Genomic DNA, 10,769 nt, shown 5'->3' with positions numbered 1-10,769 from the left:
TGCCAAGCAGGAAATCACTAGGTGTGCAGGCTTCCGTGCCAGCAGGAGAACACTTATGTGATTATGGGGTGAGGCAAGAGAGAAGTAGGAGTGTGGGAGTGCTGTTCCAGACAGAGGCACTTAATGCAGTAGCACAGAGAGATTAATTTTGTGGATGCAGAAACACAGTACGCTGGGGGATTAAGAGGGAGAGATTTCAGCCCTGTTGAAGTGAATGTCCTAAATGTCCTTATTTTCAGTAGATGTCCCGGGTGTGGCTAGGATAGGGTTAATTTCCACAGTCAGGATAGCTGGACTGAACCAGCCAATGGGATATTCAATATCATACTGATGTTATACCCAGTATACATAAGGGAGAGGTCCCTCCAGCTGGAGAGGGCTCTCAGTTTCAGGCATGGCGCAGCAGCAGCCATGAGCAGCGTGTTGTACCTCACTCCCTTTATTATTGTTGTCACTATTGTTTGATCTCTCTTTGTCTTGTTCAAGTGAACTTTCCTTACCTTAACCCTTGTGGCTTTACTTTTACCTTTTTTCCTTTTCCCCCTCCCCAGTGGATAGGAAGGGATGAGCAAGCGGCTGTATGGTGCTTAGTTGGTGGGTTCAAACCACAATAGTGGGTTATGATGTTCCCCTAGAGAACTGGACTTGGTGCCAGACACCTCTGTCTTCATTGTGCTCACTAATCCAACTGCCAGGGACTACAGGGACTCATTCTGCTACAGAATGATGATTAATGAGAAATGTGGTTTACTGCTGCTGCCCAGCACTGCAGCCTCCCCAGACCTTACATCTCCACGTGGCAGAATAAGGGGAGCTCACACAAGGTTATTGCTTATTTCTGTGACTGGTTGATCCCAACCTCCTCCTGTCTCTTAACGATCAAATGCAGGTACACGCACATGGACAAAACCCAGGATAAGGAGTACGAGTGTCCTTCAGAGACATAGTGGTGGCAGAGGTAAGAGACAGGAAGATGAGCAGTATCTACAGTAGCTTCAGAGTGTCCAGCCATATTCTGTTAGCTGAGGAGCCCGGGTTTTGAGAGGAATCTGTGGTGAACGTTGGAAAACCACAAAGCTATTAAATACCTGGGCAGGCAACAGATGCCTACTTGAAAGACAGTCAAATCAAAATGAAAATTTATCAATGTCATTGAGGACTTCTGCTAATTCACTGTTACCTTTATGAGTCATTATGTCTAGCTTTCACTGAATCAAAGTTAAATGTTTGGAACAGAGGAAAATAGTTAATTGGAGTGATTAGGTGTTTTGGGGAGGCAGTCTTCTGCTAGATCTCTGGATTTACCTCTATTTCTGTCGTGTTACAAGCAGGTGAGAAGATGGTCCTCTGCAGCTGTCTGTTCTCTGATGTATTCAGTGATTCAGTGGGCTTTGGCTGCGGTCTGAGACATGACGTACGCCTTCTCCTTGTTTTGACTGTGGTGAAGGGACTGCTGGGCTCCTGAAGGCTTATGAATCAAAGGGGCCTGCCCCAGAGCCTGGTCTGTGAGAGCCTGCAGTCTGACTCACCCCCAGATTCAAAAGGGAAGAGGTAGAGCCCAGCTTCCTAACTAACAGGCCAATTCAGTGCTCAAGACACGGAGCCAAAAATCTGGTGTAAGACCTAGCTCTTAGTGTGCCATAAAGACAGAACAGAAACCCAGAATTCCCTGTGTTTAGCATGAAGTCTCAATACGTGAAAGAAGGGATTTAGAACCCTTAAGGGTTATCTTGGATTTGGGTAAATACGAGCAAGAAGAGAATGTGCTCTGTGTGTAGAGACTGGGGGCAAGCTGAAACAAGAAAAAGCTGCATGTGGGGTTGAGGTAGTTCCTTGCAAATGAGAATGGGAGTCCCAGGCAGGTGGAGGTTGCTGTACATGCAAGCATTTCAGAGCAGTCAGTGCATGGCTTTACTGCAGCAGGATCCTCGGGATGTGAGCAGAGTTCCCTCTCGTAATGCCACGTCTGTGGTCCTGCCTGCTCCACAGCCTGAGCAAAGGGCACTGCTGTTTACCGCAGTGCCGGTGTTAGGGGGAATGCCCGCTGGGAACACATGGAGCGATGGTGAACATGGCATTAATGGGAAACCACCGCAAGAAAAGCTCCGGTGTGAGAAAAGCTGGTTGGTGAACTAACAGAGAAGGAGTTTTACAAGCCCACGAGGACTCTCTGTGAATGGGGTGGAGTGAATTTTCAAGCTCCCCACATGCTTATTCACACAGATGGCAGGCAGGGAGAGACTATGTTTTCTGTCTATTCTCCTGCATCTGTTACCTGTTTCATACAATAGCTGAACTAATGAAGCCTGAGATTAAATTACCTCTTAGCCACTGTGTTCACTTGAAGCTATATTACTCTGTTGTTTGGCTCTAGAAGTAAAAATCTATTGTCATGGTATAATACATGGGAGCCTGAATCAGGCTCATAGCAAACTCATATGTGGCTTACAAAATTCTGTTCTTTGATACAACACCTGCTGTCTGAAGGTTAATTGAATGACGTTTTTCTCCAAAAGAAAACTGCACATTCTTTTATCTGTGTCCCTGTTCCTAGTCCTAGCCTTCATGGACACAGCCTTCGTCCATGTAGGTACTCAAAGCAAGTCACTGGAATAACTAATTCACTGGAAGACCACTGAGATTCGGTGTCCAGCTAAAAGCAAGCTGTGCCAGACCCTGCACCCAGCGGCTGTGGACCTAGATGAGAAATGGGTGATTTCTACTTGTTTGATGAGACGAGCCCAGCTGGTCGTGGCTTCACAGCCATGTAAAATTAAAGTTACTGCATCTGAGCTGAGGGGAGGCCATAAGCACCCTCAGCCTCGAGCTTAAAGCAGGAGTTTTCCTACAGCAGACATCCCCCTTGTTACAAGTGCTCCCTGCATGTGAGCTGTAAGCTGACAGTGACCTCTTGGTCCCATGTCACTTCATTTCTATGCATGCCTGTCTTCCAAGTGTGTGTTTAGGCAAGGAGGCAGAGGGGATGTTGCAGCAGCCAGACCCTGCTGGAGTTAATGGCAGCAGAAATGCATCTTGGTAATTACTGTAGTTACACATTCAGCTAACTTTGATTTTGACTGATGCTTCCTGCTGGCTCCCACTCCCCTCCCGCAAAGGACACACGGTCTGATTGCAAGGGTACCCTCATTTATACAAGGACCCTGCTGGGAGTGGGCAGCGCTGGTGTAAAACTAATGCAAGGATGCTGGGGCTTCTGGTCTGCTGCTCCTCTGCCTCTTCAACACCCACTCAGGCTTAGCTTCAAGTCCACTCGACCTGCATTCACCCTGTGGGAAATGTGTCTTTCACCCCTTGTTGGACTCACAGTATCCAAAACAATGGTGAGATTTGAAACACAAAAACATTCTCTGCCAAGCCCAACGAACCCTTCCAGCAGCCCCTGTCTCTGGGTTCACTGACTGCTGTTGTTACCAGCATGAAAGGAGGTAAAAAGTGTTCGCTAATACAAAGGAAGCTTTCTCCAGGGACCTTTTATCCTGCTGCTGTGACTGCCATGGCCATGACTCTTACTGGGTCTGAAACTACAGAAAGTTATCAAGTCTGGAGTTGAAATTTTCCATCCGCCACAGCCAGTCACCCTTGCCCTAGGTGCAGAATGAGTTTGTCTCTGTAAATGTGAAGTTTTTGTTAAGCAGCAATGGAGACAAACTAATCAAAATTTAGCTGCTGAAAAGTGGAGTATTGGAGCATTTTTTGTACATGAAGCCAGGTTCCACGAAAAATCACAAATTATGTCAAAACTGGTAATTTTGATGTATCTGAAATGACACGTTTCTGTTGGTGAACGTAAGTGGGTGCTGTTCACAGGGTGGAAGCAGTACTGGGGGGATTGTCCGTCAGCTGGCACTAGCTTGGAGTGCTCGTATGGATCAGGTACCTCGCTGCTGCGTGGGGTGAGTGCTCTAAGTGCATATTTGTGCGGAATGCCAGAGTGGTCCATTTCCAGTCTTTCCTCTTGACAGGGTTTTCCACAATTACGGCAGCACAGACAATATAATGTGATATTGAGGGCTGTCAGCTGAGAGCAAGGAGCAGTTCCCTCTCCAGAGCACAGGGAAACATCTCAGTTTCATCTTGACCTTAAATGATCTTTTTTTTTTTTTAGAATAAAAGATCAATCTGCTGAGGAAGAAGCAGTTACTCAGAAAAGCTGTTTGTTTTCTGGTGACCCGACACACTGTGCTGGTTTTATACAGGAATTCTGCTGAGCACTAGTTGTTGGTTTCACCGAGTGTGTCTTAGTGGCCAACGGCCAAGGCACGCTGGTGCTGAATTGGCCCACCAAGAAATTAATTACCAGAAGTCTCTGAACAGATTTATACGGGATGTCTGACTGGCTCCCATTGTTCCTGCACATGCAGGGCTGTCACGTGCTTGAGCCTGAAGACCTTTTATAGGGGAAACAATAAAATAACTCTCCGAGGAAAGAACATTGCACATCCTCTGCAATAGCCTGTGCCACCTCTCCCTCACAGATGGGACTTTCTTGCTGAGATTAAAATTTACCATATATGGAGCGCAAAATCCACTGTAGGTTAGAGCTACACAGACTATGGGTTTCCCTATCCTCTTTCATCATCTTTGTTTATTGGTTTTCTTTACATTTGGTGAATGACTGTAAATATTTAGCCCTACGTGAGTGAATTAAGTTTCCAGTAAGAGGAGTGTTGCATCCTTAACAGTACTTGTTCTGATCAAAGGAAAAATTATGCTCTTAGTCTGAGCTGTGTAGGGGTTATGTCCCAGTGAAATCATCTTGTTTGCTCATGATTTAGGCTGGTAGGATGACTGAAACTCCTGGTAATCTTAATGTTTCTTTACTACCATTTTCAAGCTTTTTGCCTTTTGCTAGTTGCAATTTTGGTACCTTCTGCTTCTGACCTCAGGATCGTGGCAGGAATAGGGGCAGCCTCCGCTGGAAGTCTGTTCCACAGAGAGGTGCTTGCAGTCTTTGGTCAAATCACCTCTGTGTCTTCCCTTAAATAAATACACTGAATTTCTTCAGTTATTCCAAGGTGTGTTTTATGAACTTCAATTTTTTCTGTTCTGTTTTTGAATTTTGGAAATTTAACTTTGATATGAAGACATATAAACTTTCTACAGAACTGCGAATCCACCCTTGTTACAGCACACAATGTTGGTATTCTATTACTTTTTTGGGGTCAAATTTGACTTATTACAGCTCCAGCATTAGGCTGTAAACAAAAACTCAGTTGGTAGTTTGCCATTGCTGTGCTGCAATTTTCCAGTGTTATGAACTTCAGCATATATTCCCCTTTTATATATGACCTCTCCTCTTTGCTTTTAGTTTTCCTTCCTGTATGAAAGCTGATCTTTAAATTCCAGTGATTTTAGCGAAGTGACCCAGTTCACCTTATCTAACCAATCATTTCCCTCATTAACTGTCTCACCAATTTTTGTGTCATCTCCAAACATTCTCAGCAGTGATTTTCTGTTTTTTTTCCAGATTGCCAATAAAGATACTTAATGGCAGGAATATCTTCCTACAGGAATGAAAGTGTTTGGTTGATCTTTCCCTTGTATATTGTTTTTATGATGAATTCTGAACATGCCTGTGTTTAACACGGTGGTACAATCAAAATATACAATCAAAATATTGCATGGGGCAAACCGAAACCTTTTGTCCAATCCAGCCAAGCATATTGTCTGCTGGAGACGAGGGTTATGCTAGGGTTATGTTGACCTTTGTCTTACTGAAGTTTCAACCTTAGGGCATACTCAAAACATGCTCAACAACAGCTTTGAAATGTCTTTGATCTCAGCTTTGCTTTAGCATAACCACTGAGACACCTTTGGCCTGGCTGGCCAGTTGCCGTCTTAAACATCCACAATGGAAAGAAAGCAAAGGAGGAAACTAATAGAGGAGAACTACTGCATGGCATGCTTCTCTGTTGCCCTTTGACAATTCTAATTACGCATTTGAAATCACAGGAATTTTGAAAACTTAACCAGCAGAAGACCAGGGCGTGGGAACAGTGGAACTGCAGGAATTTGTTACAGCGGGACAAAAACTTAATCTGTCTTCCCTTGACTCTAAAGGCTGACATGCTGACGGTAAAGCTTCAACCTACAGGTGTTCCTAGGGCATCTCCTGAAGCTGTCTGCCAGGAACTTGCAGGCCCAGTGTTAACAGCTGGAGGAAGCCTGGCTATGAGAGCACCTGAACTTAAAGAGTGAGGATGGTACTGATGTGTCCTCAGAGGTTACACACCCTGTTTCTGTAGACCACATGCAGACACAGCAGCAAAAACCTGTGTGGCTTCTGATGTGTGACAGCAGCAACAGGGACCAGCAGGAAGTTGTGTGTGCTTACAGCTTTTCTGGATCCAGGCAGGAGCACTGTCTCCTTCCAGAGCCCAGGCTGAGCAACCTTTTTGCACATCTGAGGGGGTTGCGATGTGGTTTTGAAAGTCTTCCTGAACCAGTGCTTCTGTGTGTCTGAAGGTTTGATCAGCAGAGGAGCCTGCAATGGGAGATGCTGTTGGAAAAGGTGCATCCCAGACCCAGGCTGCCACCCGGGTGCGTACAGGATTTAATTCAGAGCGTTCCTGGTCATCCCCAAGGGCCACTAGTTGGCCATGGCTTCTGCAGAATAAAACCAAATCGAGGAAGGAAGGCTGGCGAGGTAGCTGGCTGTCCTTTTCACTGCCTTAATCGAGCCAATAACCCTAAAGATCTCTATAGCTGAAATCAGGAACAGAGCTGCTTTTGATCTAGGGAGAACAGTCTAGTTCAGTAATAGCTTAGAAGGGAAAGTGTGTTGTTTTGTTAGCAGATCCAGCTACTGCTAGTTTGGAGAGGAAAGAAAAAGGCAACTTGGAGTACCAGAAATCTGTGAGAGGAGGCAGGTGACAGTGACCATGTTACAAATCCAGCTGCTTGCCTGTATAGTGCTGAGCTGTGATCCTGCCAGATGGATCCCAGAAGCGCAACCATAGGCTTGTGTTCGGGCAAAAAGTCCACAGACAACTCCGAAGCAGTGGTAGTTATTGATGACTGACAGAATGAAGTAAAAATGTGTGCAGTTTTCATAAAAGAAGAAATTTCATTGTCTCGATGAAGGACTTGCCACTTCCCCCCTTGTGCCACCACTGCATAAACTAGTGAACAAGGAGTAATTTGCCTCTGAATTGACAGTTTTGGGGAATGCTTACCTTTGATGATCTGAGCTTGCTCTCCAATTAGCCATTTTATGACTGAAAATGCCACCTTCTATATGAAATAATATCACATATTATTTCAAATGTCAACGGTATCTAGCTTATAAAGTAACGGCTAGATTCTGAATCTCTGGACAGTTGAGAACTGAAGCTGATCAGGAGCTTTTTAATAGATAAAAATAGACTTTCATTGAAGATTTTTGGTTTAACTGTGGGAGGCTCAGAACTCGTTTTTTAAAATGACATATTTTAGAGTACATGACATCTTATTAGACAAAGTGATTTCTTTTCCCATGGGGGAAAAAAATATTGCCATAGCTAATATCTTTCTATCAAAGTAAAATTTTGGCAAAGTTGTAGATCTAGGTGGTGAGCTGAGAAGCAAGGAAAACCTTGACCTGTGTCTGTCTGTTTGACCCTGCGTGAGGTCCTGGCAACTGCTGAAGAGTGACATGTTTCTGAAATGATGGTGTTAACTCCAATGTCCTGTCTAATTTCCCTTCTGAGCCTGTTATTTCCTCCCCATAAAGACTGGAGGAATACCGCATGGTAACTGATGAGCTGTGCTGTCATTCATTATTGTTGTTCACTGATAAATGGGCTTTGTATGCTACATGTTGTACGGCACTGGATGTTGTTTCTTAACATATGCAACTTCAAATCACAATTCCTGTGAAATTGCTATCTCTGAGATCTGAAGAGAGTCCTAAAATGATGTGTTGAATGTGATTTCAACAAGTCATGCAACTCTGAAGAGGCTGCTGAATAAAACTGAACAGCAATTCGTAAAATTTACATTGGCAGAATCTTGCCCCCTTCCCATATTTAAAATGAGAAACAAAATCATAATTGCTTTACAATATATTTTTCTTGAAACCCCCTTCATAAAAAAGATTTGCAAAGCTTTGGCTAATTTTGAATGTTTAGCCAAGCATCCCTTGGATAAGATTTGCATGACTCTAACCTCCCAGTCTGAAACCTGTTCTGGTAACGGTGCAGGGTTTTTGCCAACAAACACCTGTGTGTGCATCCTTTCACAGCACCCTTTTCTCTCTCCAGCTTGACTCTTGTAGCCACCTGCTGCTGATTCTGTCTCCGTCACATCGAAGCAATGTGTGCAATTTCTCCATAACAGACTTCCTTCATCATCTTTGTAGCCCTTCACAGGACTCCCTCCAGTATGTCCATGTCTCTTCTACTGGGGAGCCCAGCACTGGATGCAGCACTGCAGATGTGTCTCACCAGTGCTGAGCACAGGGGAAGGGTTGCTCCTTTGATCTGACAGCCATGCTCTGCCTAATGCAGCCCAGGATGCTGTGGACTGCCTTCTCCGCAAGGGCACAGCTTGTCCACCAGGATCCCCAGACTGCTTTCCACTTGATTGGCCCCGAGCCTGTTCTGATCCTGAGGGTTATCTGCCCCCGTGTTCAGGACTTTGCATTTCCCTTGGCTGAACTCCCTGGTATTCCGGTCAGCTCATTTCTCCAGCCCATTGAGGACACTCTGATTGGTGAGGCACAGCCCTCTGGTGTATCAGCCGCTCCTCCCAGTGCCAGCCTGCTGAGGATGCACTCTGTCCCATTACCAGATCATTAATGAAGATACTAAACAGTACTGGTCCCAGTATCAACCTTGGGCTATACCACTAGTCACTGTTCTCCAGCTGGATTTGGAGCTGCTAATCAGGCTGCCTTCAGTCTGCCTCACCTACTTATCTAGTCCATACCTGATCAATTTGTCAATAAAGATGTTTCAGAAGACAGCAGCAAAAGCCCTGCTGAAGCTGAGATAGGCGACAGGTAGGTGAATCCAAAATGCTGATTTGTTTGACTGATGGTAGCCCAGCAGACTTTTCATGGGGCAGTTAAAGATGTTCTCTCAAAAATCTCCCTGCTGTCAGTGCCCATCGTTGCAACCTGAAGCAAAAAGGCTGTAAAAAGCAAGTACGGACTAGAAATGTGTTCAGCAAGCTCAGCCAGTTACAGAGTATAAGTAACTGAAAGAAAAAACGTCTTGTCTTCCTTGAGGAAATTCAGTCCTCAGTCTCCTCACTCCACATTTACAAAAAGGCAACTGAGAGCCAAATGTTGTTTGCAGCTGAGACAGAGAAAAAACCCATCCTGTCTTGCTCTTTGATCTGAGGATCAAAACTATTGGGCTGCAGCTCTTTAATGAGATTTGGGTTTATGGCATTCTCCGGTGCTGCTGTTATAGCAGGTAATCCTTGCTGAGAGTTGTGATGCTGCCCTCCCCGCCCAGCGCCTCCCCTCCGCTAGCTCTTCCCGTTTCTTGAGCAGCAATGGTTCTTGTCAAGTATAAATGCCTTTTTTACGATGCTGCAGAAATCCAACAATAATAAAGAGCTGTGGAGAGAAAAATCTCTCCTCCTTCACCGTGAAGACTGAAAACTATTTGAGAGCGGGAGGGAAAAAGTGAACGGCTAGCCAGCAGGCTTTTGATGCTTTTTGCCTTTCAAGTTGGATAACACAGATCTTCCTGCACACTCCAGAGCTGTGTAGCAACACCTTCATTGCTCACCCAACTTCTGAAGCTGCTTTTATGGAAAAGAACAGAAGAGAGGAAGATAGTTGCTGATAAATTACTGGAGAGAGGGATCAAGCCTTTGTGAGTGGCTCAGAGAGATCTTTCAGCTACCAAAGTTGGTGTCTAAACACTGCAGAGGGTTCTCTACAGTAATAGCCCCAAACCAGGCTGCAAAGACTCAGCACACATCCATCTCCCTCTAGAATCACGCTTGACCATGATGTGTGAGGAAAACTGTCTGCTTGGGGGGTGTACCAGGTCTGAAGGCGCTGCTGCAGAACTGCTGGGCAGAAGTGAACTGTAGGTTATGGGGTTTTGTCTGTTTTTTCCAGATTTTGTTATCCATTATACCGTATGAAGACTGCTGTCTTCTCAAGAATTGAAGACCTTTTATAGGTGATAACCATTTAAAGGCACTGCATCAATAATGGGCATGTAATGAGCCAAGGTAGGCCAAAGAAGGACTGATGGACTGATTCTTCCTTTTGAAGCACCTCCTCTGTTCTGGGGCTCCTTTTGCTATCTGGGCAGCGTGGCCCCTGTGAGATTGCCCTTTCCTGCAGACCCTGAGACAGAGCCAAGGCAGCCCAAGGGAACAGGTCATGCAGGGCTGTACACAGTGGGTGATGCAGACGAGGCTGGGTCAGCAAGTGTCTGGAAGAGGCAAAGTCTTGATCCTGCTCTCGTTGTGAGCAGAGGTGACCCTAGCACTCTGCAGGGACCCACAGCTTTGCTGAGTTGTGCCCCAAAGGAATACTGTGAGTATCTACAAATGCTGGGCAGCTGTTGGGCCAAACTAACACTGCAAGGCATTAAAGATTGGAGGTGAGGGTGGTCCCTCTGAGAACAGGGAGTCCCTGTCTTGATCCTCAAACTAAACCCTACAGCACCAATGACTGCAGCAGTGCCTCATAGCAGGGCTATTTATGGCTGCCATTTGAACAGCAGAGACGCTCCGGCCGTTTCAAGATAAAAGAGTTCTGGCCACGTCTCTTTTCTGTTTCTGTGGCTGGCAGCATCAGT

Source organism: Buceros rhinoceros, unplaced genomic scaffold (genome assembly GCF_000710305.1).
Source record: "Buceros rhinoceros silvestris isolate BGI_N320 unplaced genomic scaffold, ASM71030v1 scaffold7649, whole genome shotgun sequence".
In the NCBI taxonomy this organism is placed as follows: domain Eukaryota; kingdom Metazoa; phylum Chordata; class Aves; order Bucerotiformes; family Bucerotidae; genus Buceros; species Buceros rhinoceros.
Note: the sequence above shows the minus strand (reverse complement) of the source record.